At 45.9% G+C, this 22,839-nt stretch overlaps 1 protein-coding gene across 1 annotated transcript in view; it reads right to left on the minus strand.

The window, feature by feature from the left end:
* COL15A1 (collagen type XV alpha 1 chain) overlaps positions 1-22,839 on the minus strand; it is a 1,161,047-nt gene that overhangs the window by 1,051,628 nt on the left and 86,580 nt on the right. The gene's annotated exons all lie outside the window — the stretch shown is intronic.

Consider the following 22,839-nt stretch of genomic DNA (forward strand, 5'->3'; position numbering starts at 1 on the left):
ACAATGGCCAAAATCTGGTGGCAGCTCTGGGCCTAGGCAACCTCACTCACATCCCATGTCTGGCACATGTGCTCAACTTGGTCGTGCAGAGCTTTCTGAGGGACTATCCGGATCTTGATGCACTGCTGCACAAGGTACGCATAGAGTGCGCTCACTTGCGGCATTCCAGCATGGCATTGCAGCTCTGCAGCGCCGATTCCGCCTTCCGGAACATCGCATCATATGTGACTTACCCACCAGGTGGAATTCGTTACATATGTTGGAGCGGTTGTGTGAGCAGCAGGCAGCAGTAATGGAGTACCAGCTGCATCAGGCGCAAACAAGTCGCACTGTGCGCCGGTCACACTTCAGCACCACTGAGTGGGCCTCTATAAAGGACATCTGACTCGTTTTGCGTGCCTTCGATGATTCCACGCGGATGGCAAGTGCAGATGATGCACTAGTCAGCATGACTGTCCTCCTTTTCCTTTTCTGCCTGCTTCAAAAAACACTGCAAGCACTAAGGAAGGAGGATTTGGAAGAGGTGGAGGATGAGGAGTCACAAATGCCATCTGCTTCTTTACAGTCTGCGCAACGTGGTTCCTCACAAAGGCCTAGGCAGGGGACACTTTGTGAGGAGGATGAGGAGGAGTCAATGGAGGAGGAAGACATCTCTCCAGAGGAGGGAGGTACACAATGCTCTAGTAGTCAGTATGTACAGCGAGGGTGGGGTGATGCAGAGCAGGCAGAGATGACGCCTCAAGCAGGGGACAGCATTTCTCGGGCAGTTGGGAGTTTGCAGCACATGGTTGATTTCATGCTGCAGTGCCTGAGAAACGACCGCCGCATCGCCTACATTCTCAACATGGCTGATTATTGGGTGTACACCCTCCTAGATCCTCGCTACCGGAACAACTTACAAAGCCTCATAACACCGTTGAACTGGGAGCGTAAAATGCGGGAGTACCAAGACACACTGCAGCATTCCATCATGCTCTCCATTCCACCCGAGAGCAGTGCTGCTAGTGCTTTACAAAGCAGCTCTGTGCGTCGAGGCAGTGGAGGAAGCTCTGCACAAAGAGGGAGCAGAGGCAGCGCCTCAGCACAAGGCAAGACCAGTATGGCCCAAATGTGGCAAAGTTTTGTGTGCCCACCACAAATGTCTACACCATCACAGACAGCTCCAGTCAGCAGGAGGCAACGTTCCCATCAGATGGTGACAGACTACATGTCTTGCCCTGTCAGTGTACTCCCAGACGGCTCTTCCCCCTTCAAGTTTTGGGTCTCTAAGCTGGATACATGGCCAGAGCTTAGCCAGTATGCATTGGAGGTGCTGGCTTGCCCTGCTGCTAGTGTATTATCGGAACGCGTCTTTAGTGATGCAGGTGGTGTACTAACAGTCCGTCGCACGTGACTATCCTCCGATAATGTTGACCGGCTTACTTTTCTGAAAATGAACAAGGCCTGGATCTCGCCGGAATTTGCCAGTCCTCTTCCAGAATAAATAATTGGTTGGCAACAGTATGCAAGTCTCCTGTTGTGTTCATGTTTCTACCACCTGAACTGTAATCCCTGGGCTCCAACACCGCCAGTTGTTGCTCAGAAGTGCCGTCTGCACAGAGAAAAACACTAGCTCCTGTGTTAGTGGGGTTCAGTAACGCCAGCTGCTCCCCTGCTGTGTGTACGGCAATATCTCCTGCTCCCTCCACATTCAAACTACATCACATTGTACACTTGCTCCAAGTAGGCCTCAGCCTACACCTTGATTGACCCTGGGCTCCAACACCGCCAGTTGTTGCTCAGAAATGCCATCTGCAGAGAAAAAACCACTAGCTCCTGTGTTAGTGGGGTTCAGTAACGCCAGCTGCTCCCCTGCTGTGTGTATGGCAATATCTCCTGCTCCCTCCACATTCAAACTACATCACATTTTACACTTGCTCCAAGTAGGCCTCAGCCTAAACCATGATTGATCCTGGGCTCCAACATCGCCAGTTGTTGCTCAGAAGTGCCATCTGCACAGAAAAAAACACTAGCTCCTGAGTTAGTGGGGTTCAGTAACGTCAGCTGCTGCCCTGCTCTGTGTCCGGCAATATCTCCTGCTTCCTCCAAAATCACACTACATCAGATTTTACACTTACTCCAAGTAGGCCTCAGCCTACACCATGATTAATCCTGGGCTCCAACATCACCAGTTGTTGCTCAGAAGTGCAGTCTGCACAGAAAAAAACACTAGCTCCTTTGTTAGTGGGGTTCAGTAACGCCGGCTGCTCCCCTGCTGTGTGTACGGCAATATCTCCTGCTCCCTCCACATTCAAACTACATCACATTTTACACTTGCTCCAAGTAGGCCTCAGCCTACACCATGATTGATCCTGGGCTCCAACACTGCCAGTTGTTGCTCAGAAGTGCCGTCTGCACAGAGAAAAACACTAGCTCCTTTGTTAGTGGGGTTCAGTAACGTCAGCTGCTCCCCTGCTGTGTGTCCGGCAATATCTCCTGTTCCCTCCACATTCAAACTACATCACATTTTACACTTGCTCCAAGTAGGCCTCAGCCTACACCATGATTGACCCTGGGCTCCAACACTGCCAGTTGTTGCTCAGAAGTGCCATCTGCACAGAGAAAAACACATGGTCCAGTGTTAGTGGTTCAGTAATGCCAGCTGCTCCCCTGCTGTGTGTCCGGCAAAGTCTCCTGCTGCCTCCACATTCAAACTACATCAGATATAAAACTTGCTCCAAGTAGGCCTCAGTCTACTCCATGATTGACCCTGGGCTCCAACACTGCCAGTTGCTGCTCAGAAGTGCCATCTGCACAGAGAAAAACACATGCTCCAGTGTTAGTGGGGTTCAGTAACGCCAGCTGCTCCCCTGCTGTATGTCCGGCAATATCTACTGCTGCCTCCACATTCACACTACTACTGATTTCAAACTTGCTCCAAATAGGCCTCTGGCTCCACTCTGTCTCTAGTATTTACCCTGGCCTCCAACACCGCCAGTTGCTGCTCAGAAGTGCCATTTGCACAATCAACACTTGTTCCTGTGTTACTGGGGTTCAGTAACGACAGCTGATCCCCTGATGTGTGTCCGGCAATGTAGTAGTAGTGGGAATGTGGACAGAGCAGCTGGCAGTGTTGGAGGCCAGGGTAAATACTAGAGACAGAGTGGAGCCAGAGGCCTAATTGGAGCACGTTTGAAATCAGTAGTAGTCTACAACAGATATTAAACTTGATGAAATTAGGCCTCAGCCTACACCCTGATTGACCCTGGGCTCCAACATCGCCAGTTGCTGCTCAGAAGTGCCATCTGCACAGTCAACATATGCTCCAGTGTTATTGGGGTTCAGAAATGTCATCTTATCCCCAGCTGTGTGTCCGGCAATTTCTCCTGCTCTGTCTACACTCACACAACTACAGATTTTAAAACTTGCTCCAATTAGGCCTCTGTCTCCACTCTGTTTGTAGTATTTTCCCTGGGTTCCAGCACCGCCAGCTGTTTCCCGGCATTGTCTTTGGCACGGGTACTCCCTCCTGCCCAGCCTGGTTCCAGCATGCCTGCTATTTCCGGGTAGTGTCAACGTCACTTTGCCACCAATATGTTGTCCTGTCGTGTTGCGGTCGGGTTAGCCGAGTCTATGGTGCCTGCAGTTTAGGTGTTTCCTATGTGGGTTGCGGGATCTGGCAATAAAGGCTGGTTCCGTAGTGCCAATAGGACAAGCACCCCCTGTAGGACTGTGGGTTTCGGTAACTGCAGCCGGCTCGCGGCCTTGCAACTTTGTTTTTCATGGGTACCTTCTGCTACCCATCCGGGTTCCAGTACCGTCAGCTGGTTCTTGGCAGTGCCTTTGGCTTAGGTGCCTCCTTCTCGGTATCTGAGTTCCAGCAACGTCTGCTGGTCCTTGGTAGTGCTTTCTAGCACATGTACCTCCTGCTTGGTAACCAGGTTCCAGCACCGTCAACTGGTCCTCGGTAGTGCCATTGGCTCTTGTTCCTTCTGCTGCCCCTCCGTTTTCCAGCACCATCAGCTGGTTCTCGGCAGTGTCTTTGGCACGGGTACTCCCTCCTGCCCAGCCTGGTTCCAGCACGCCTGCTATTTCCGGGTAGTGTCAACGTCACTTTGCCACCAATACGTTGTCCTGTCGTTTTGCGGTCGGGTTAGCCAAGTCTATGGTGCCTGCAGTTTATGGGTTTCCTATGTGGGTTGCGGGATCTGGCAACAAAGGCTGGTTCCGTAGTGCCAATAGGACAAGCACCCCCTGTAGGACTGTGGGTTTCAGTAACTGCAGCCAGCTCGCGGCCTTGCAACTTTGTTTTTCATGGGTACCTTCTGCTACCCATCCGGTTTCCAGCACCGTCAGCTGGTTCTCGGCAGTGCCTTTGGCTTAGGTGCCTCCTTCTCGGTATCCGAGTTCCAGCAACGTCTGCTGGTCCTTGGTAGTGCTTTCTAGCACAGGTACCTCCTGCTTAGTAACCAGGTTCCAGCACCGTCAGCTGGTCCTCAGTAGTGCCATTGGCTCTTGCTCCTTCTGCTGCCGCTCCGGGTTCCAGCACCGTCAGCTGGTCCTCGCTAGTTCCATTGGCTCTTGCAGATTCTGCTACCCATCTGGGTTCCAGCACCGTCAGCTGGTTCTCGGCAGTTCCTCAGCCTTCTTGTACCTTCTGCTACATTTCCAAGTTCAAGCTTTTGGAAATGGTTTTTGGTTATCACTCTGGATCTCCCTGACGACGACCCTGAAGATGACGACACTAAAGACCACCCCGAAGAAGACGACGACCACGAAAACGATGACCCTGAAGACGACGACCCGGAAGAACACCCTGAAGAAGACCAAAAAGATGACCCTGAAGAAGATGAGCAAGAGGACAAAGAACATGAAGACAACCACCAAGATACAGAACAACAAGAGACAGAAGACCAAGAAGCAGAAGAACAAAAAGCAGAAGAACAAAAAGCAGAAGAACATTAAGCATAAGACTAAAAATCAGAGCAAAAGACACTATCTAAATTATAAGCAGAAGAAGACTAAGCAGTGTATGGGGGTGAGTCCGTTCCTCCTCGTGGTGCCCCTGGAAAATGCCTGCTGCTGCAGGCCAAACTGAACGCGGACAAATCCTGTTGTAAATCTTTTGTGACAGGCAGAACGGAAGGTGTAATCTTCTTCAAACTTTTATAGATAACAACTACAGGAATGCCTGTCACAAATAAGAATATGATGAAGAAGAAGAATAGGAAGAAGATGAAGAAGTAGAATATGAAGAATAATAATGGTTGAATAAGAATAATATGAAGAATGTAAAAAAAAAAGAATAGGAAGAAGGTGAAGAAGTTGAATAAGGTGAAGAAGAAGTTGATGAAAAAGATGCTGCTGCTGAGGATCATGAAGGAGAAAGTGTGGGAGAAGTAAAAAAGAAGGTGAAGAGCATGGAAGTAGTGAAACATATACACTCACTGGCCACTTTATTAGGTACACCATGCTAGTAAGGGGTTGGACCCCCTTTTGCCTTCAGAACTGCCTCAATTCTTCATGGCAGAGATTCAACAAGGTGCTGGAAGCATTCCTCAGAGATTTTGGACCATATTGACATGATGGCATCACACAGTTGGCGCAGATTTGTCGGCTGCACATCCCTGATGCGAATCTCCCGTTCCACCACATCCCAAAGATGCTCTATTGGATTGAGATCTGGTGACTGAGGAGGCCATTTGAGTACAGTAAACTCATTGTCATGTTCAAGAAACCAATCTGAGATGATTCGAGCTTTATGACATGGCGCATTATCCTGCTGAAAGTAGCCATCAGATGTTGGGTACATTGTGGTCATAAAGGGATGGACATGGTCAGCAACAATACTCAGGTAGGCTGTGGCGTTGCAACGATGCTCAATTGGTACCAAGGGGCCCAAAGAGTGCCCAGAAAAAATTCCCCACACCATGACACCACCACCACCAGCCTGAACCGTTGATACAAGGCAGGATGGATCCATGCTTTCATGTTGTTTACGCCAAATTCTGACCCTACCATCCGAATGTCGCAGCAGAAATCGAGACTCATCAGACCAGGCAACGTTTTTCCAATCTTCTACTGTCCAATTTCGATGAGCTTGTGCAAATTGTAGCCTCAGTTTCCTGTTCTTAGCTGAGAGGAGTGGTACCCAGTGTGGTCTTCTGCTGCTGTAGCCCATCTGCCTCAAAGTTCGACGCACTGTGCGTTCAGAGATGCTCTTCTGCCTACCTTGATTGTAACGGGTGGCAATTTGAGTCACTGTTGCCTTTCTATCAGCTCGAACCAGTCTGCCCATTCTCCTCTGACCTCTGGCATCAACATGGCATTTCCGGCCACAGAACTGCCGCTCACTGGATTTTTTTTCTTTTTCGGACCATTCTCTGTAAACCCTAGAGATGGTTGTGCGTGAAAATCCCAGTAGATCAGCAGTTTCTGAAATTCTCAGACCAGCCCTTCTGGCACCAACAATCATGCCACGTTCAAAGGCACTCAAATCACCTTTCTTCCCCATACTGATGCTCGGTTTGAACTGCAGGAGATTGTCTTGACCATGTCTACATGCCTAAATGCACTGAGTTGCCGCCATGTGATTGGCTGATTAGAAATTAAGTCTTAACACACAGTTGGACAGGTGTACCTAATAAAGTGGCCAGTGAGTGTATATCTGACAAAATATAAAAAAGGTTAACATAGTCAATATCTTTGTAACTCCGAACGTCTTAAAAAAAAAAAAATTATTCCTGCTATTCCATTTGATTGGGCTAAACCTCTATGCCTTTAATGTCTCCTCCACCTCCCTCAATACATTCTACATTATCCTTAGTTGTTTTTCTTCATGTAGAATTAACCTACAAGGAAAGAAAGGGTTTTTCTTAATTCCGATATTTCTGTCCCATTGACTTGCATTAGTTTCCGGTATCGGAATCGGCGATACCCGATACTTTTTTGGTATCAGTCCGATCCAATCCGATACGATATTTCACGATATCGGATGGTATCGCTCAACACTACTCATGGAGTAACAAAAAGCTCAAATACTGTACCATTCAAGTGAGTAATGAATAGTGCCAAATGTATTCGCTTATCACTAGTTAAAGGTTGACCAGAGATTTCTAATTTTTTCAACATTTACAAAACCATTTTTTTAGGGACCTCATTAGTGATTTTGAGGGGTCTATGTGACAGAAAATACCCAAAAGTGACACAATTCTACAAGCCGCAATCCTCAAGGTACTCAAAACCACATTTAATAAGTTGATTAGCCCTTCAAGTGTTTCACAGAAATTTTTGGAATGTGCAAGTAAAAAATTAACATTTAATTTTGTTTCACAAAAATTTCAATTTAGACCCACATTTTTTATTTTGACAAGGTTATCAGGAAAAAATGGACCCCAAAATTTGTTCTGCAATTTCTCCTGAAAATATTGCTAAACCATTTGTGGGGAAAGCCACTGTTTGGGTGCATGGCAGGGATTGAAGGGAAGGAGTGCCATTTGACTTTTTGAATGCAAAACTTGCTGGAATAATTAGTGGATGCCATGTCGTGTTTGTAGAGCCCCGATGTGCCTAAATAATGGGACCTCTCAAAAGTAAAACCATTTTGGAAACTAGACCCCCTCTTGGAACTTATCTAGATGTGGGGTGAGCACCTTGAACTGCCAGATGCTTCTCAGAAGTTTATAACATTGAGCTGTGAAAATAAAAAAATCATATTTTTACCACAAAAATGGTTTTTCAGCCCAAAATGTTTCATTTTCATAAGAATAACAGAAGAAATTGCACCATACAATTTATTGTTCAATTTATCCTGAGTACACTGATAGCCAATATGTGGAGGAAAACTACTGTTTGGGTGCACAGAAGGGCTTGGAAGGGAAGGAGCACCATTTGATTTGTTTAATTCAAATTTTGCTTGACTAATTAGAGGACTCCATGTCGCGTTTGGAGAGCACCTGATGTGCCTAAACAGTAGAAACCCTTCACAAGTGACATTTTGGAAACTAGCCCCCTGGATGATTGCATCTAGATGTGTTGTAAGCACCTTGAATCCCCAGGTGTTTCACAAAAGCTTATAACGTTGAACTGTGAAAATAAAAAAAAAAAAAAAAAAAATCACATTTTTCCTACAAAAAAGATATTTTAGTCCCAATTTTTTTTATTGTCAAAAGGGTAACAGGAAAAATTGCACCATAAAAATTGTTCAGTTTCTCCTGAGTACGCAGATACCATTTATATGGGGGAAAACTATTGTTTGGGCGCACAGCATGGCTTAGAAAGGAAAAAATGATGTTTTGGAACACAGACTTTGATGAAATTGTGTGCAGGTGTCGTGTCCTGTTTGGAGAGCCCCTACAAGTGACCCCATTTTGGAGATTAGACCCCTCAAGGAATTTATCTAGAAATATGGTGAGCACTGTGAACTCCCAGATGTTTCACAGACTTTTACAACATTGGCCTGTGAAAATGAAAAAAAAAATACTTCCCACAAAACTTGCTTTTTTCCCAATTTATTTTATTTTCACAAAAATAGCAGAATAAAATGGACCCCAAAAATTATTGTGCAATTTATCCCGAGTACAACAATACCCCATATGTGGTTGAAAACTACTCTTGAGGCACAGTGCAAAGCTCAGAAGGTAAGAAGCGCCATATTGGAGTTCAGATTTTGCATTAATGGTTTGAGGGTGCCTTGCCACATTGGCAGAGCCCATGAGGTGCTAAAACAGCAGGAACCCCCCCATATATGACCTAGTTTTACAAACTACACCCCCCAATGAATTTGTCTAGTTGTGCAGTGATCATATTGACACCACATGTGCTTCACAGATTTTTATATTCTAGGGTGGTGAAAAAAGAATAATTACATTTTTCTTCACTAAAATGTTGTTTTAGCCTCAAATTTGTAATTTTTCTAAGGGCTAAAAAGAAAAAATAGGACCTTAGTTTGTCCTAAAATATTCTCCTGAGTGTGCCAATATCCTACTTGTAAGCAGGAAATATTTTTAAGGTACAGTGCAATGCTTAGAAAGGAAGAAGCGCCGTATTATACTGCAGATTTGACTGTTATAGTTTGCGGGTGAGCTGGGAGAGTCCCTGAGGTGCTGGGAGAGTCCCTGAGGTGCCAGAACAGCAGAACTTCTTATAAGTGAGCTCATTTTACAAAATACACCTCTTGATGAATTAATCTAGGGCTGCAGTGATCATATTGACACCACAGGTTAGTCACAGAATTCTATACGATTGGGATTTGAAGACAAAATAATTAAATTTTTACCACAAAAAAAGGTTTTAGCTCCAGATTTAACATTTTCACAAGGATAAATGGTAAAATGACACCAAAACTTGTACCACAATTTCTGCTGAATGTAGAAATACCCCATATGTGGCTGTACAGTACTAGAATAGTTAGCGGACTCCATATACAGAACCCCTAAGTGCTAGAAGAGTAGAATCTTTCCTCAAGTGACCCCATTTTGGAAATTATACCCCTTTGGGAGTTTATCTACAAGTGTAGTTATGATTTTTACTCCATGGGTGTTTTCCATAAACAAGCAGCAGTGGATATTACTGAGTAAATTGCAAACTGCCATTGTAGTGACCAGTACATTGTAGTAACCAGTACGTTGTGGTGTCCAGTACTTTGTGGTGCCCATCTCATGCTTCTGGAGACACACACCCATAAATTAGGTGAGTTGTCATCGCTACAGAAATGCCCGACATTTGGACGCTATATGAGGTTTAGAAACATTGGGGCTTAGAAGGGGGGGCATTCGGATTTGGGAGCACAGAATTAGCTGGATTTCTGCTGAGGTGTGAGGAGCCATAACGCTTCTTCACAGCCTTTGTATTACCAGTAACGTGGAAGCCTCCTATATTTTCGGTAACAGATGAAGGACCCGAGTAGGGAATTGCTATTTTTGTGGAATGAGTTGAAGCTTTTATTGGTAACATTTTATATCACATTGGTGATCATATTTAACCGGTGCTTTACGCTGAGCACTTACTTTTGTTGTTTCCATCTAAATCTCAGAGTGAAGTCATGCAGATGAAACCCGGAGGGACTTAATCACTATAATGAAGCAACAGAGTTACTCTGAACTCCATCTGGCCTCTGTTCAGTGGTTTTCCTTCTTTTCAGAAGTGCACAAAACTGTGGCTTTCATGCACTACTAAAAAGACACACACTGCTGGATGACAGGCCAGACGGTGTCCACAGTCCTTCCCTCTTTATAGGAAATCTTCCTCTGGGGGTTCCATCTGAATAATTTATTTCAGAGAATTACATGGAAACCCCAGTTTAAGTGCTTAGCGTAGAGCGCAGGATAAATGTGGGCCGAGTCATACTGCGATCTTTGGGAGGCAGAATGAAAAAATCAACAGCAGGTGAAAAATTGGTTTTACGCCATACATTGTGCAGCATAAATGATTAGGCAACTTTATTCTTCGTGTTGGTTGCGATTACAGTGAAACCAGATTTATATTTTTTTTATTTTTGGATGCTTTTAATTGCAAAAACTAATTTTTGCATTGCCATATTTTGAGAGCTAGAATTATTCAATATTTCGCCCAACAGAGTCATGCGACAGCTTCTTTTTGAGGGCGAGTTGTCGTTTATATTGATACTGTTTTCTGGTTTTTTTGCTAGTTTTCTTTTCTGATTTTTATTAATTAATTATTTTTGCATCGCTGTATTCTGAGATGTATAATTTTTTTCTTATTTTTCCATTGATTGAGCTATGAGGTGGCTTGCTTTTGTGATACAAGATTACATTTTCAGAGATACCATATTTATTTATATTCGTCTTTTTGAGCACATTTTATTCCACTTTTTGCTCTACTATATGATGGAAAAGCAAGGCTTTCCCCCATTTGTATTTCTTCTTTTTATGGTGTTCAATGAAGGAGTTAATTAGTGAGACAGTTTTATGGAGCGGATCATTGCAGATGCGGCAATACCAAACTTGTATTTTTTTTGTTTATCAGTACAATATATATATACTGTATATATTTTTTATTATACTCTGATTTTTGAAAACCTATTTTTACAATTTTTTTTTAACTTTCTTTTAACTTTTTTACTTTGTGCTGCACTGACACAAGCGCCTGAGACCATGCTCTGTGCATAGTCTGAGGGGCTTGCTGTATCCTAGTGACCCTGATGTTATCATGACAACATCCGGTCAGCATGACAATGATTGATCCCCCATGATGACATCTGCATGACTTATAAATGCTGCGATTGCTAGTGATAGCAGTATTTAAGGGGTTACAGTGACATGAGCAGTGCGTTCACCACTCCTGCAGTGAGCGCCGGGTGTCATCTGACACTCGGCAGCGATCACGTACACACAGCCCCCATGCTGCAAAATCGCCTGAACGTGCTCAGTTTATCTAAGGTCGGTAAGTATGTCCAAAGTTGGGAAGGGATTAAAGAGTGAGACACAAATGGTAGTTGAGTTCATGCGGCACTTGGCTCCCTGACAACTCTTCTGATAGCTCTTTTTACATTCAGTCTGAAATTTTTGTGAGGAGTACCTGGTTGTGGCCAGATTATGGTGAAATTATGTTCTTTCCACTTCGACTATGTCAGCCCCCCTCCCGTAATAAAGCGTCAGCATAAAGGGGGGTCCCATGACTATACAGGCCATAATTTAGCACAAAGTTTAATTGTTTTATAGTGCTTTTTCTCCTCATTAAAAGGTTGGTAAAGGGCCAAGGTTAATTTTTCTGAGGGTCATTAAACCGGTTATATCTGGTGTTAACATGTTTTGATTGGCGCCATTTTCACGGGCCTTGATTGGTGGATGTGATTCACGGAGCTCTTGGATTGGTGGAATTCATTTTTGCGGTTTTTTGTTTAATATATAAAGCCCTGCTTGGGCCATTTTTACCTCACTCAGCGTTTTCTCTGAAGAACAGAAGATTCCCCTCCCTCTTCAATTTAAAAGTCGTTGAGGCTTACTTAAGGGAAAATCGCCAGCTAAGGGGCGGATTGTTTCTTTGGTATGATAATATTGGGTATTTCTATGGAATTATTTGTTAATGGATTGGTTATTATTAGAGATGAGCGACTTTGCATTTTTTTGGGTCGAGTCGGGTTTCATGAAACCCGACTTTCACAAAAGTCGGGTTGAACGCAATCGGCCGATTATCGTGAAAAGTCGAAGGCCAACTGAAACACGAAACCAAATGCAAGTCAATGCGGAAGAAAAGTCGGCAGTGAGTGGAGGACAGGAAACACACCTACAGTGCCCATTTTAATGCCAAAAACATCAATTCTTATTACTTAAGCTTGTCAACCTTAATTTACTTTATAATAATAGTTAGGCATTGAAAACTGGGGGTTATTTGGCTAAAGTTGTGGGGGGGTAGGGCTGGCTCCAGATTTTCGTGGGCCCAGGGCCAAAGAGTGTCACTGGGCTCCTTTAACACATGCCACAATTCATGATCCTCTGATACGGCAGAGAAAGACGTGAGAAGGGGAGCTGGAGGATGAGCAGAGTTAAGGCTCACTCCTAGCTGGAGCGCATGGTCCGGATTCCAGTCTCCGAGTTTATAGGGACAGTGACGGTCCTGCAGCAGAAACCGGAGGAAGTAGCAGCTGTAAATGCTCTGTTCCCAACTAAGGCTCGGAGGCCCCAGCAGCGACTTGTGTGAGCCAGAAGGAAAAGGCTACGGCTGCCTGCCATATGAGAAAGTTTCAAAAGAGAGTCAACACTGGGAACTTCAGTGAACTCAGTACTGCGAGTACCCCAGATAAGCGCTAGAACAGAGGCCACACTACCTATCTGTAGAGAGAGAATTCCTAATTTGCTTCCAGGCTGACCAACTCCTTCTCCATCTGTACTCTGGGTCCTGGACGGCACTTACCAAGTACAGGTAAAGGAACTGCATGACTGTGTCTGTCATCTTTCTCCTGCGCCTGGCGCACGGCTCTGCTACATCCTGCACTGCACACCATCTACCAACTCTTTCATCTGCCCTGCGACTACGGCCCTACCTGTGCAGGGTTTGTACATCTTAGCTGCACCACAACATCTGTCCCAGAGAAGCGACACTGCAGCGCTGGTCAATCTGATCAGAAACCACAGGTGGCGTCACATATTATTCATCTATAAACGTTATTCACCCCTTTGCATGGACGCCCAGGGCCACGGACCGGTCACCACCACCGTGACACATCCCTCTGAGACACCGGCCCGGTACCGATTGACCCCACTGCCCTGGCTGGCCACCCACACTCCATGACAGATTCATCTTGGACTAGGGAATTCACTATTTGACTTGATAACCCAGGCATGGTATGTGAGAAAGAGCTACATGGACTAATGTGAAGTGTGGCCTGCTGCATCATTCACTTTTGTTGGGGGTGAAGGACACAAGGAAAGGGGTTCTTCCTGACCAGGAGCCAGCACTTGATGACTCAGTGCTTGCATTTTTTGAAACTTCAGAAGAGGGCATATTAGCTGGAGTCTGTTTTGGCAATGTAAGCCAAAACCAGTTCCTGATGCTCCGCTTTAAAAGCGGTTAACCTACTCCCAGAAAAGGTAGCCTTCCAGGCCTTCCGGAGCCAGACCATGACGCAGGCTCTACACCTCCTGCCTTAGATGCTATTGTGCTTTTGCCACTACCAGCAGATGCACCACCATCAGTACCAGCTGGCCCCCCCATGCCCACGTCCGCGGCCTCTTCCACCATACTTCCAAATTTTGGAGAAAATGTACCCAAAATAACATCAGATATATGGTACTGTATCAGAAGCGTACAGCTCTATACAGTTCAAGGATAATCGTCAATCTCCCAATATATTTCATGAGTCACACAGAGACGCTCACAGGCTTAGTATGGATTAGACAAGAATATAAAAAGTAGAAAAAGGGTACAGTATCATCAGATAGCAGGTATATATAGTATAGTTTAATCATTTTAAATCTCCGTATATATTTCAGGAGGCAGACACAGACGCTCTCAGGCTCAGTATGGATTACAACACAATATAAAAAGCCGTAACGGTAATGGATCTGAAGCGTACAGCTGTATACAGTGTAGAGGTCATTGTCAATCTCAGTATTTATTTCCACAGTCAGAAACAGACTCTCACTTGGTCAGTTTGGATTAGACCAGAATATAAAAAGCAGTAAATGGGTAATGTATCACAAGCGTAGAGCTGTATACAGTGTTGGGGTAATTTTTAAATCTACATATAAATTGCAGGAGTAACCCACAGACTCTCATACGCTCAGGATGGATCGCATAACAATATAAAAAGAAGATCCGCAAGAAATAATCATACATGTGGGCCAATGTTCCAGGTGTCAATGATACACTTAGAGTGGTGGGTGGAGGAGGACTTCCTGGCAGAAAGGGTACAGTATCACCAGATACCAGGTATATATAGCATAGTGTAAACATTAAAAATGTACGTCTATATATCAGGAGTAGTGTTGAGCCACCCCGCTAGTGTTCGAATTTGGTTCGGTTCGTCGAACAGGAGGCAAGTTCGTTAAATGTTAAACCCCATTGAAAACAATGGCAGGTAAACACATACAAACACATAGAAATCAATTACAAAACACTTTAAAAGGTGTCCCAAAGCAGACAAAATGCTCAGAAGACAAATAACATATGGAAAAGGGCAACTACATATAGAAAAGAGGTGGAGTAAAAGGAGGAGGAGACACAGATATAGGCATGTCATGCCCTTATAAAGTCAAGAAAGGCTGGAATAAAAATCTAAAATAAAAAAAAAAATCTAAAATTCTAAAATCGAAGACGATCATATACCGTCGGAATTCCCACCATAAATTATGCTAACTGCCAATCGGGCGGCGTTATTCCCACCACCCTCCGAACAGCGTCCATGAAGGCAAAGTGTTTGGTTTCCGGGGGCAGTATGGTTGCAAAGCTGAACCTTAAAGGAATGTCCAGAAGGGCACCACCAGGAGTGGAGCCTGTGGCTTAATTGGACTCCACACGGGCAACCTAAACCATGCCAGCCACGGAAAGGATGGACAGATTGCAAGCTTTGTCGATTCTGTGGGTGGTGGTGCATGGCCGTTTTTAGTCGTGCTAGCGATTTGACAGCTTAATTCCGTTAACGAACGAGATTCCGGCATGCCCCCGTGGTCCGCGTCCAGCTTACTAGAGGGACACGTGAGGCTCTGGCACGTGAGATCGAGCAATAACAGGTCTGTCATGCCCTTACATGTCCGGGGCTGCATGCGTGCTACACTGAAAAGGACCAACGTGTGTGTCGCTTACAGGTGCAGATAACCCGCTGAACCCCGTTAGTGATGGGGATCTGGGATTCTAATTCTTCCCCGCGAACGAGGATTTCCCAGTAAGTGCAGGTCAACCGGAATTCCGGAATTAGGCCTAACCGGCATTCCAGAAAGAATGTGAAAAAATTAAGTGTCCAAACCACAAGTGCTGTAGCTTACTTAACAGCTGGGCTCCACTGCTGAGTAGCACGCAGTTCTTACATAAACAGACGGCATAGCTTGGTTCACGGGTGGGCAACTCTGCTGAGTAGCAGACAGTGCTTACATAAACAGGCGGCATAGCTAGGTTGATGGGTGGGCTCCTCTACTGAGCAGTAGACACAGGTACTAGGCCCAAAGTGTTCACTGGGCTAAATGGAGTTAAAAAATGGATCTTACATAAACAGGTGGCACAGCTTGGTTCACGGGTGGGCTCCTCTGCTGAGCAGTAGACACAGGTACTAGGCCCAAAGTGTTCATTGGGCTAAATGCAGTCAAAAACTGGTTCTTTCATAAACAGGCGGCATAGCTAGGTTCACGGGTGGGCTCCTCTGCTGAGTAGCAGACAGTGCTACAAGGTCCAAAAGGATTTTCTGGACAAGATACAGTAAAAAATTATTAGAAACACACACGGTGTAGCTCCTTGACAGGTGTACTACACCGATGGCTACCAGACACCGCTACTATGCCATGAAACTATTTATTAACATTGAAAACCATTATTAATGTGAAAATAAAGTTACGCTTTTGGTGAACGAACCGTTCTCGAACGGAACCTCGAACAGCCGAATTTTAAGCAAAGTGTTCGAGTTCGACGAACGGCTCGAACACCGCCCAAAACAGCTCGAATTTGAACTTGGCGAACAGGTCGACTCGAACACCGCTCATCTCTAATCAGGAGGCAGACTCAGACGGTCTCTGGCCCAGTATGGATTCGACAACATTGTAGAAAGTTGAGAAAGGGTACAGTATCACCGGATAACAGGTATATACAGTTGTGGCCAAAAGTATTGACACCCCTGCAATTCTGTCAGATAATACTCAGTTTCTTCCTGAAAATGATTGCAAACACAAATTCTTTGGTATTATTATCTTCATTTAATTTGTCTTAAATGAAAAACACAAAAGAGAATGAAGCAAAAAGCAAAACATTGATCATTTCACACAAAACTCCAAAAATGGGCCAGACAAAAGTATTGGCACCCTTAGCCTAATACTTGGTTGCACAACCTTTAGCCAAAATAACTGCGACCAACCGCTTCCGGTAACCATCAATGAGTTTCTTACAATGCTCTGCTGGAATTTTAGACCATTCTTCTTTGGCAAACTGCTCCAGGTCCCTGATATTTGAAGGGTGCCTTCTCCAAACTGCCATTTTTAGATCTCTCCACAGGTGTTCTATGGGATTCAGGTCAGGACTCCTTGCTGGCCACCTTAGAAGTCTCCAGTGCTTTCTCTCAAACCATTTTCTAGACCTTTTTGAAGTGTGTTTTGAGTCATTGTCCTGCTGGAAGACCCATGACCTCTGAGGGAGACCCAGCTTTCTCACACTGGGCCCTACATTATGCTGCAAAATTTGTTGGCAGTCTTCTGACTTCATAATGCCATGCACACAGTCAAGCAGTCCAGTGCCAGAGGTAGCAAAGCAACCCCAAAACATCAGGGAACCTCCGCCATGTTTGACTGTAGGGACCGTGTTCTTTTCTTTGAATACCTCTTTTTTTCTCCTGTAAACTCTACGTTGATGCCTTTGCCCAAAAAGCTCTACTTTTCTCTCATCTGACCAGAGAACATTCTTCCAAAAAGTTTTAGGCTTTTTCAGGTAAGTTTTGGCAAACTCCAGCCTGGCTTTTTTATGTCTCGGGGTAAGAAGTGGGGTCTTCCTGGGTCTCCTACCATACAGTCCCTTTTCATTCAGACGCCGATGGATAGTATGGGTTGACACTGTTGTACCCTCGGACTGCAGGGCAGCTTGAACTTGTTTGGATGTTAGTCGAGGTTCTTTAACCAACATCCGCACAATCTTGCGTTGAAATCTCTTGTCAATTTTTCTTTTCCATCCACATCTAGGGAGGTTAGCCACAGTGCCATGGGCTTTAAACTTCTTGATGACACTGCTCACGGTAGACACAGCAACATTCAGATATTTGGAGATGGACTTGTAGCCTTGAGATTGCTCATGCTTCCTCACAATTTGGCTTCTCAAGTCCTCAGACAGTTCTTTGGTCTTCTTTCTTTTCTCCATGCTCAATGTGGTACACACAAGGACACAGGACAGAGGTTGAGTCAACTTTAATCCATGTCAACTGGCTGCAAGTGTGATTTAATTATTGCCAACACCTGTTAGGTGCCACAGGTAAGTTACAGGTGCTGTTAATTACACAAATTAGAGAAGCATCACATGATTTTTCGAACAGTGCCAATACTTTTGTCCACCCTCTTTTTTATGTTTGGTGTGGAATTATATCCAATTTGGCTTTAGGACAATTCTTTTTGTGTTTTTTCATTTAAGACAAATTAAATGAAGATAATACCAAAGAATTTGTGTTTGCAATCATTTTCAGGAAGAAACTGAGTATTATCTGACAGAATTGCAGCGGTGTCAATACTTTTGGCCACAACTGTATGTAGCATAGTTTACACATTAAAAATCTATGTCTATATATCAGGAGGCAGACTCAGATGGTCTCAGGCCCAGTATGGATTCTACAAGATTGAACAACATATTAACCTAATCTATCCCTGTGTGGCACAGCCAAAACTTTTTTACCATAGCCAGGTTCCCCGCGATGCTGACCCTCAATTACTTTGTCTGTGGAGACAGTGAAAACAGTTCTTTGTGAAGAAAGGTTTGCTGTATCGTAGTACCGTGGATCCCATCACCGTTACTCATCTCCATCAAATTGTGATCACAGGGAGAGATGTAGACATTGTCCTCACTGCCTATCATGATCTGTCAGGTAGCTTTGGAGTGCAAAAGACAGAAGCCACAGGCCATAGGCGATTCTATTAGATTGGCATGAGAGGACACATTTAAAGATGTGGGCAGGAATGCCACATGTCTGTGAGTAGGAAAACAGTGAAAGCTGATGATAAACCACCACTGCATCTCATTGTGAGTCGACGTCCATAACAAATGGAAGCCATTGATCATCTGAAGATAGAGCCCAGCAGGACAGGGCATAGCTACGTCTTAACCATCATCTATCAGTTCACCAAATTTGTTTTGGCAGTCCCAGTGAAGGATTTAACAGCCCAGACTACACAGCGGTGGAGCAGGGAGAGGTAAGTATTGCAAGTGTTGGGGCCCTGAGCAAGCGGGGGGGGCCCACTCGTGAGCGGCGGTACTGGCACTGGGCCCCTCATAGTACGCCGGTGTGTCTGACGGTGGGTGTGCACCCCCACTGTCAGAGACACTTGATTGTACTATGAGGGACCCTGTGCCAGTGCCGTCGCCCAAGAGTGGGCCTACCCACCTGTCCAGGGCAACGGCACTCGCACGGGTGCGTGCCCCAGGTGGGGGGGGGGAACCCAGCTAGGGGGGTTGAAAAAATTGCATATGTTGATGTTGGCCATTCAGCAGCTGCAAATGGAGGAATTGGAGAAGTCCGAGGAAGAGGAGGACAAAAGCGAGCCATTTTTTTGGCAACCTACGTGTCAGCAGGGGAAGGTGGGACAAAATGGTTTGAAATCCATGCATGGTTCATTTTAATGAAGGTTAGATCATCAACATTTTGGGTCGACAGATGGGTCCTTTTTTCTGTCAGGATTGATCCAGCAGCACTGAAGACTCTTTCGGATAGCACGCTAGCAGCAGGGCAAGCGAGCTCCTGTAAGGCATGTTGTGCCAATTCAGGCCAGGTGTCCAGTTTACAGGCCCAATAGTCAAAGGGGAATGACCTGTGAGGGAGAACATCGATATGGGAGGAGAAGTAGTTTGTAACCATTGTTGACAACTGCTGTCTCCTGTCACTTTCAATCGATGCAGTAATACCAGTCGTGTGAGCGGGACTTGAAAAATCAGTCTGCAACATGGTCATGAAACCCGTGTCCAACGCCACTTCGGCTGTGTGCACGAACACCTCTTCCATGTTGCCCCCTACGGCTCATGGGAGAACCATCACCGCCGCTGTGTGCTGGGAATGCCTCAAGCAAATGGTTTACCAGAGATGCTTGTTTGTTAGCCAATATTAGCTCTAGGTTCTCTGTGGCATGATGTTTTGGAATTTGCCTTTATAGCGTGGATCCAGGATGCTGGCCAACCAGTAGTCACCATTAGAGATGAGCGACTTTGCCTTTTTTCGGGTCGAGTCGGGTTTCATGAAACCCGACTTTCTCAGAAGTCGAGTAGAACGAAATCGGCCGATTATCGTGAAAAGTCGAAGGCCGACTGAAACACGAAACCCAATGCAAGTCAATGGGGAAGAAAAGTCGGCAGGGAGTGGAGGACATTAACCACACCTACAGTGCCCATTTTAATGGCAAAAACATCAATTTTTATTACTGAAGCTTGTCAACCTTAATTTACTTCATAATAATAGTTACGCACTGAAAACTGGGGGTTATTTGGCTAAAGTTGTGGAGGGGTAGGGCTGGCTCCAGGTTTTCATGTGCCCTGGGCCAAAGAGCGCCCCTTTAACACATACCACAACTCATGATGCTCCAATACGGTAGAGACATAGCGGTATAGTACAATGAAAAATACTTCACTTTTTACATCTCATGACTGATATCGATTTTAAATTCTCCAATAGCTCCAAAAACGGACAGTATATTACTCCATACAGTATTATGGCCACTGCATAGTGCGCTATACAGAGTAATGAGGCCCATATATTTCTCCATACAGAATCATTGGTCCCATATAATGTTTGAAACAGTATATGGTGAGCTCCATATAGTGCTACAGTATATGATGGTCCCCATGGATGAAGCTCCACTGTCTTATGGGCCCAAATAATACTCCTGTCACGGGGGCTTAGTTCAACTAAGGCTGAAATACCCGGGGCCCCTGTGGTGTCCCTTTTACTAGGGGAAACCCTGTCTGACCCTCAACCCAGGGTTTTTGCTGAAGGTGCAAATGCCTGAGCCTCCGACCTTTCCTTATCTCCTGCTCAGCCCTGCACTTAACCCTCCACCCTGTGAGGAGTCACACCACCAAAGCTCCCACACAAATAATGACAGACAGGGAGAACTTAAACTGCACTGCGCCGCACACACACAGGAATATACAGTAATGTGAACAGGGCACAACTAAACACAAATATGGGAAGGAGAAAGGATAACGACGGATCATACGACACCAGATATGAATCTCTCTCTCTTGAACACCTCCACTCCAGACCGGAACCACTTGGTATGAAACACAAGCTATAATCGGCGACGCCCATATGCCAGTATGACTATTTAAAGACCGTGGGCGTGACTAACCTTCCAACCTGGTCTCCAGCAGGATTAACCCCCGAGAGCCTGAAGATCAAACCGGCGCCACTGAGGCTATAGTGGCTGGAGGTGGAACTACCTCTGCCTGCCGGATGCTGTGGTGTGAACAGCGTCCGACATGACAGTACCCCGTCTTCTACGAGGGACCCCAGGGCCCTCAAGACTCATAGGACCCGGCTTGTCCGGATGACGACGGTGAAAAGAACTGACCAGCCGATCCACATGTATGTCTGAGGCTGGAACCCAAGACCTCTCCTCTGGACCATACCCCCGCCAGTGCACCAAATACTGAAGAGTACGGCGTACTACTCGAGAGTCCACCACCTTGGCGACCTCGAACTCTAACTCGCCATCCACCATGACTGGAGGTGGCATCGGCGTCGTGTCCACCAAGCCTACCACCTTTTTCAATAAAGCCCTGTGAAAAACGTTATGTATTCTGTACACCGCAGGAAGTTCCAACCGATAAGCCACTGGGTTAATGATGGCAGAAATCCTAAAAGGCCCAATAAACCTTGGACCCAGTTTTAAAGATGGGATTTTGAGTTTTATGTTCTTCGTAGCTAACCACACCCATTCACCCACACACAGGTCCGGACCTGGCACGCGTCTACTGTCAGCCACCCGTTTGTACCTGGCACTCATGCTCAACAAACGCTGTTTCACCCGCCTCCAGACTGATGACAATTGGGCTCCTAGCTGATCCTCCTCCGGGACACCCCCGGAGTCACCCTGACGTAAGGTACAAAACTGAGGATGTTGACCGTACACACAAAAGAATGGAGACTCTCCTGATGACTCTTGGCGGTGATTATTTAATGCGAATTCGGCCAGAGGAAGGAAAGTAGACCACTCCTCCTGGTTGTCGGACACAAAGCATCGTAAATACTGTTCTAGATTTTGGTTCATGCGCTCAGTTTGTCCATTAGACTGTGGATGAAACGCCGATGAATGTGACAACTTGATCCCCAACCTAGAGCAAAAAGCTTTCCAAAACCTCGCCACAAATTGCGTACCCCTATCAGATACTATGTCAGACGGTACTCCGTGGAGTCTGACCACCTCCTTCACAAATACCTGAGCCAACGTCTTAGCATTGGGCAAAGAGGACAACGCCACAAAATGCGCCATCTTTGAAAAACGGTCAACCACCACCAGGATGACCGTGTTCCCTGCCGAGGCTGGCAAGTCAGTGATAAAATCCATGGAGATTTCTGTCCATGGCCTATTGGGTACCCCCAGAGGCTGTAGCGTGCCAGCAGGACGGGTTCGGGGTGACTTAGCCCTAGCGCACGTGATGCAAGCTGCCACGTACGAGACCACGTCCTGCCGGATTTTGGGCCACCAGAAACGACGCGATACCAGCTCTAAGGTGCCCTTCACCCCTGGGTGACCAGCCAGTACCGAATCGTGGTGTTCCTTCAACACCTTAGGCCGAAGATGCAGGGGTACAAATGATTTGTTGGCGGGAAGTCCTGGTGGTACCTCCTCTTGGGCCTCGGCAATCTCCGCCTCTACCTCAGTCGTGAGAGCCGAGACCACTACCCCTTTCTGGAGGATGGGTACCGGCTCTTCCCGAGGTTCTCCCCCCGGAAAACACCTAGACAAAGCATCCGCCTTGGTGTTTTTAGCCCCGGGACGGTACGTCACAAGAAAATTGAAACGAGTAAAAAACAATGCCCAGCGAGCCTGCCTAGGAGACAGACGCTTGGCCGACTCCAGGTAGAGCAGATTCTTATGGTCGGTGATAACTGTGACCTGGTGAGCCGCCCCCTCCAAGAAGTGTCGCCATTCCTCAAAAGCCAGTTTGATGGCCAACAACTCCCTGTTGCCGATATCATAATTCCGTTCGGCCGGCGACAACTTCTTGGAGAAGTAGGCGCATGGATGCATCTCGCTCAAGGACGAGCCTTGAGACAGTACTGCCCCCACTCCCACCTCCGACGCATCAACCTCTACCACAAAAGGTTTAGACACGTCTGGTTGCACCAGAATGGGGGCTGAAGCAAAACTATTCTTCAGACGCTCAAATGCACGTATAGCCACCTCAGGCCAGTTCGCCAGATCGGCACCCTTCTTTGTCATGTCCGTGAGCGGTTTGGCGACAGTCGAAAAGTGTTTTATAAATTTCCTATAATAATTCGCAAACCCAAGG

Source organism: Dendrobates tinctorius, unplaced genomic scaffold (genome assembly GCF_039654945.1).
Source record: "Dendrobates tinctorius isolate UK_male_01 unplaced genomic scaffold, ASM3965494v1 ptg000102l, whole genome shotgun sequence".
Lineage (NCBI taxonomy): Eukaryota > Metazoa > Chordata > Amphibia > Anura > Dendrobatidae > Dendrobates > Dendrobates tinctorius.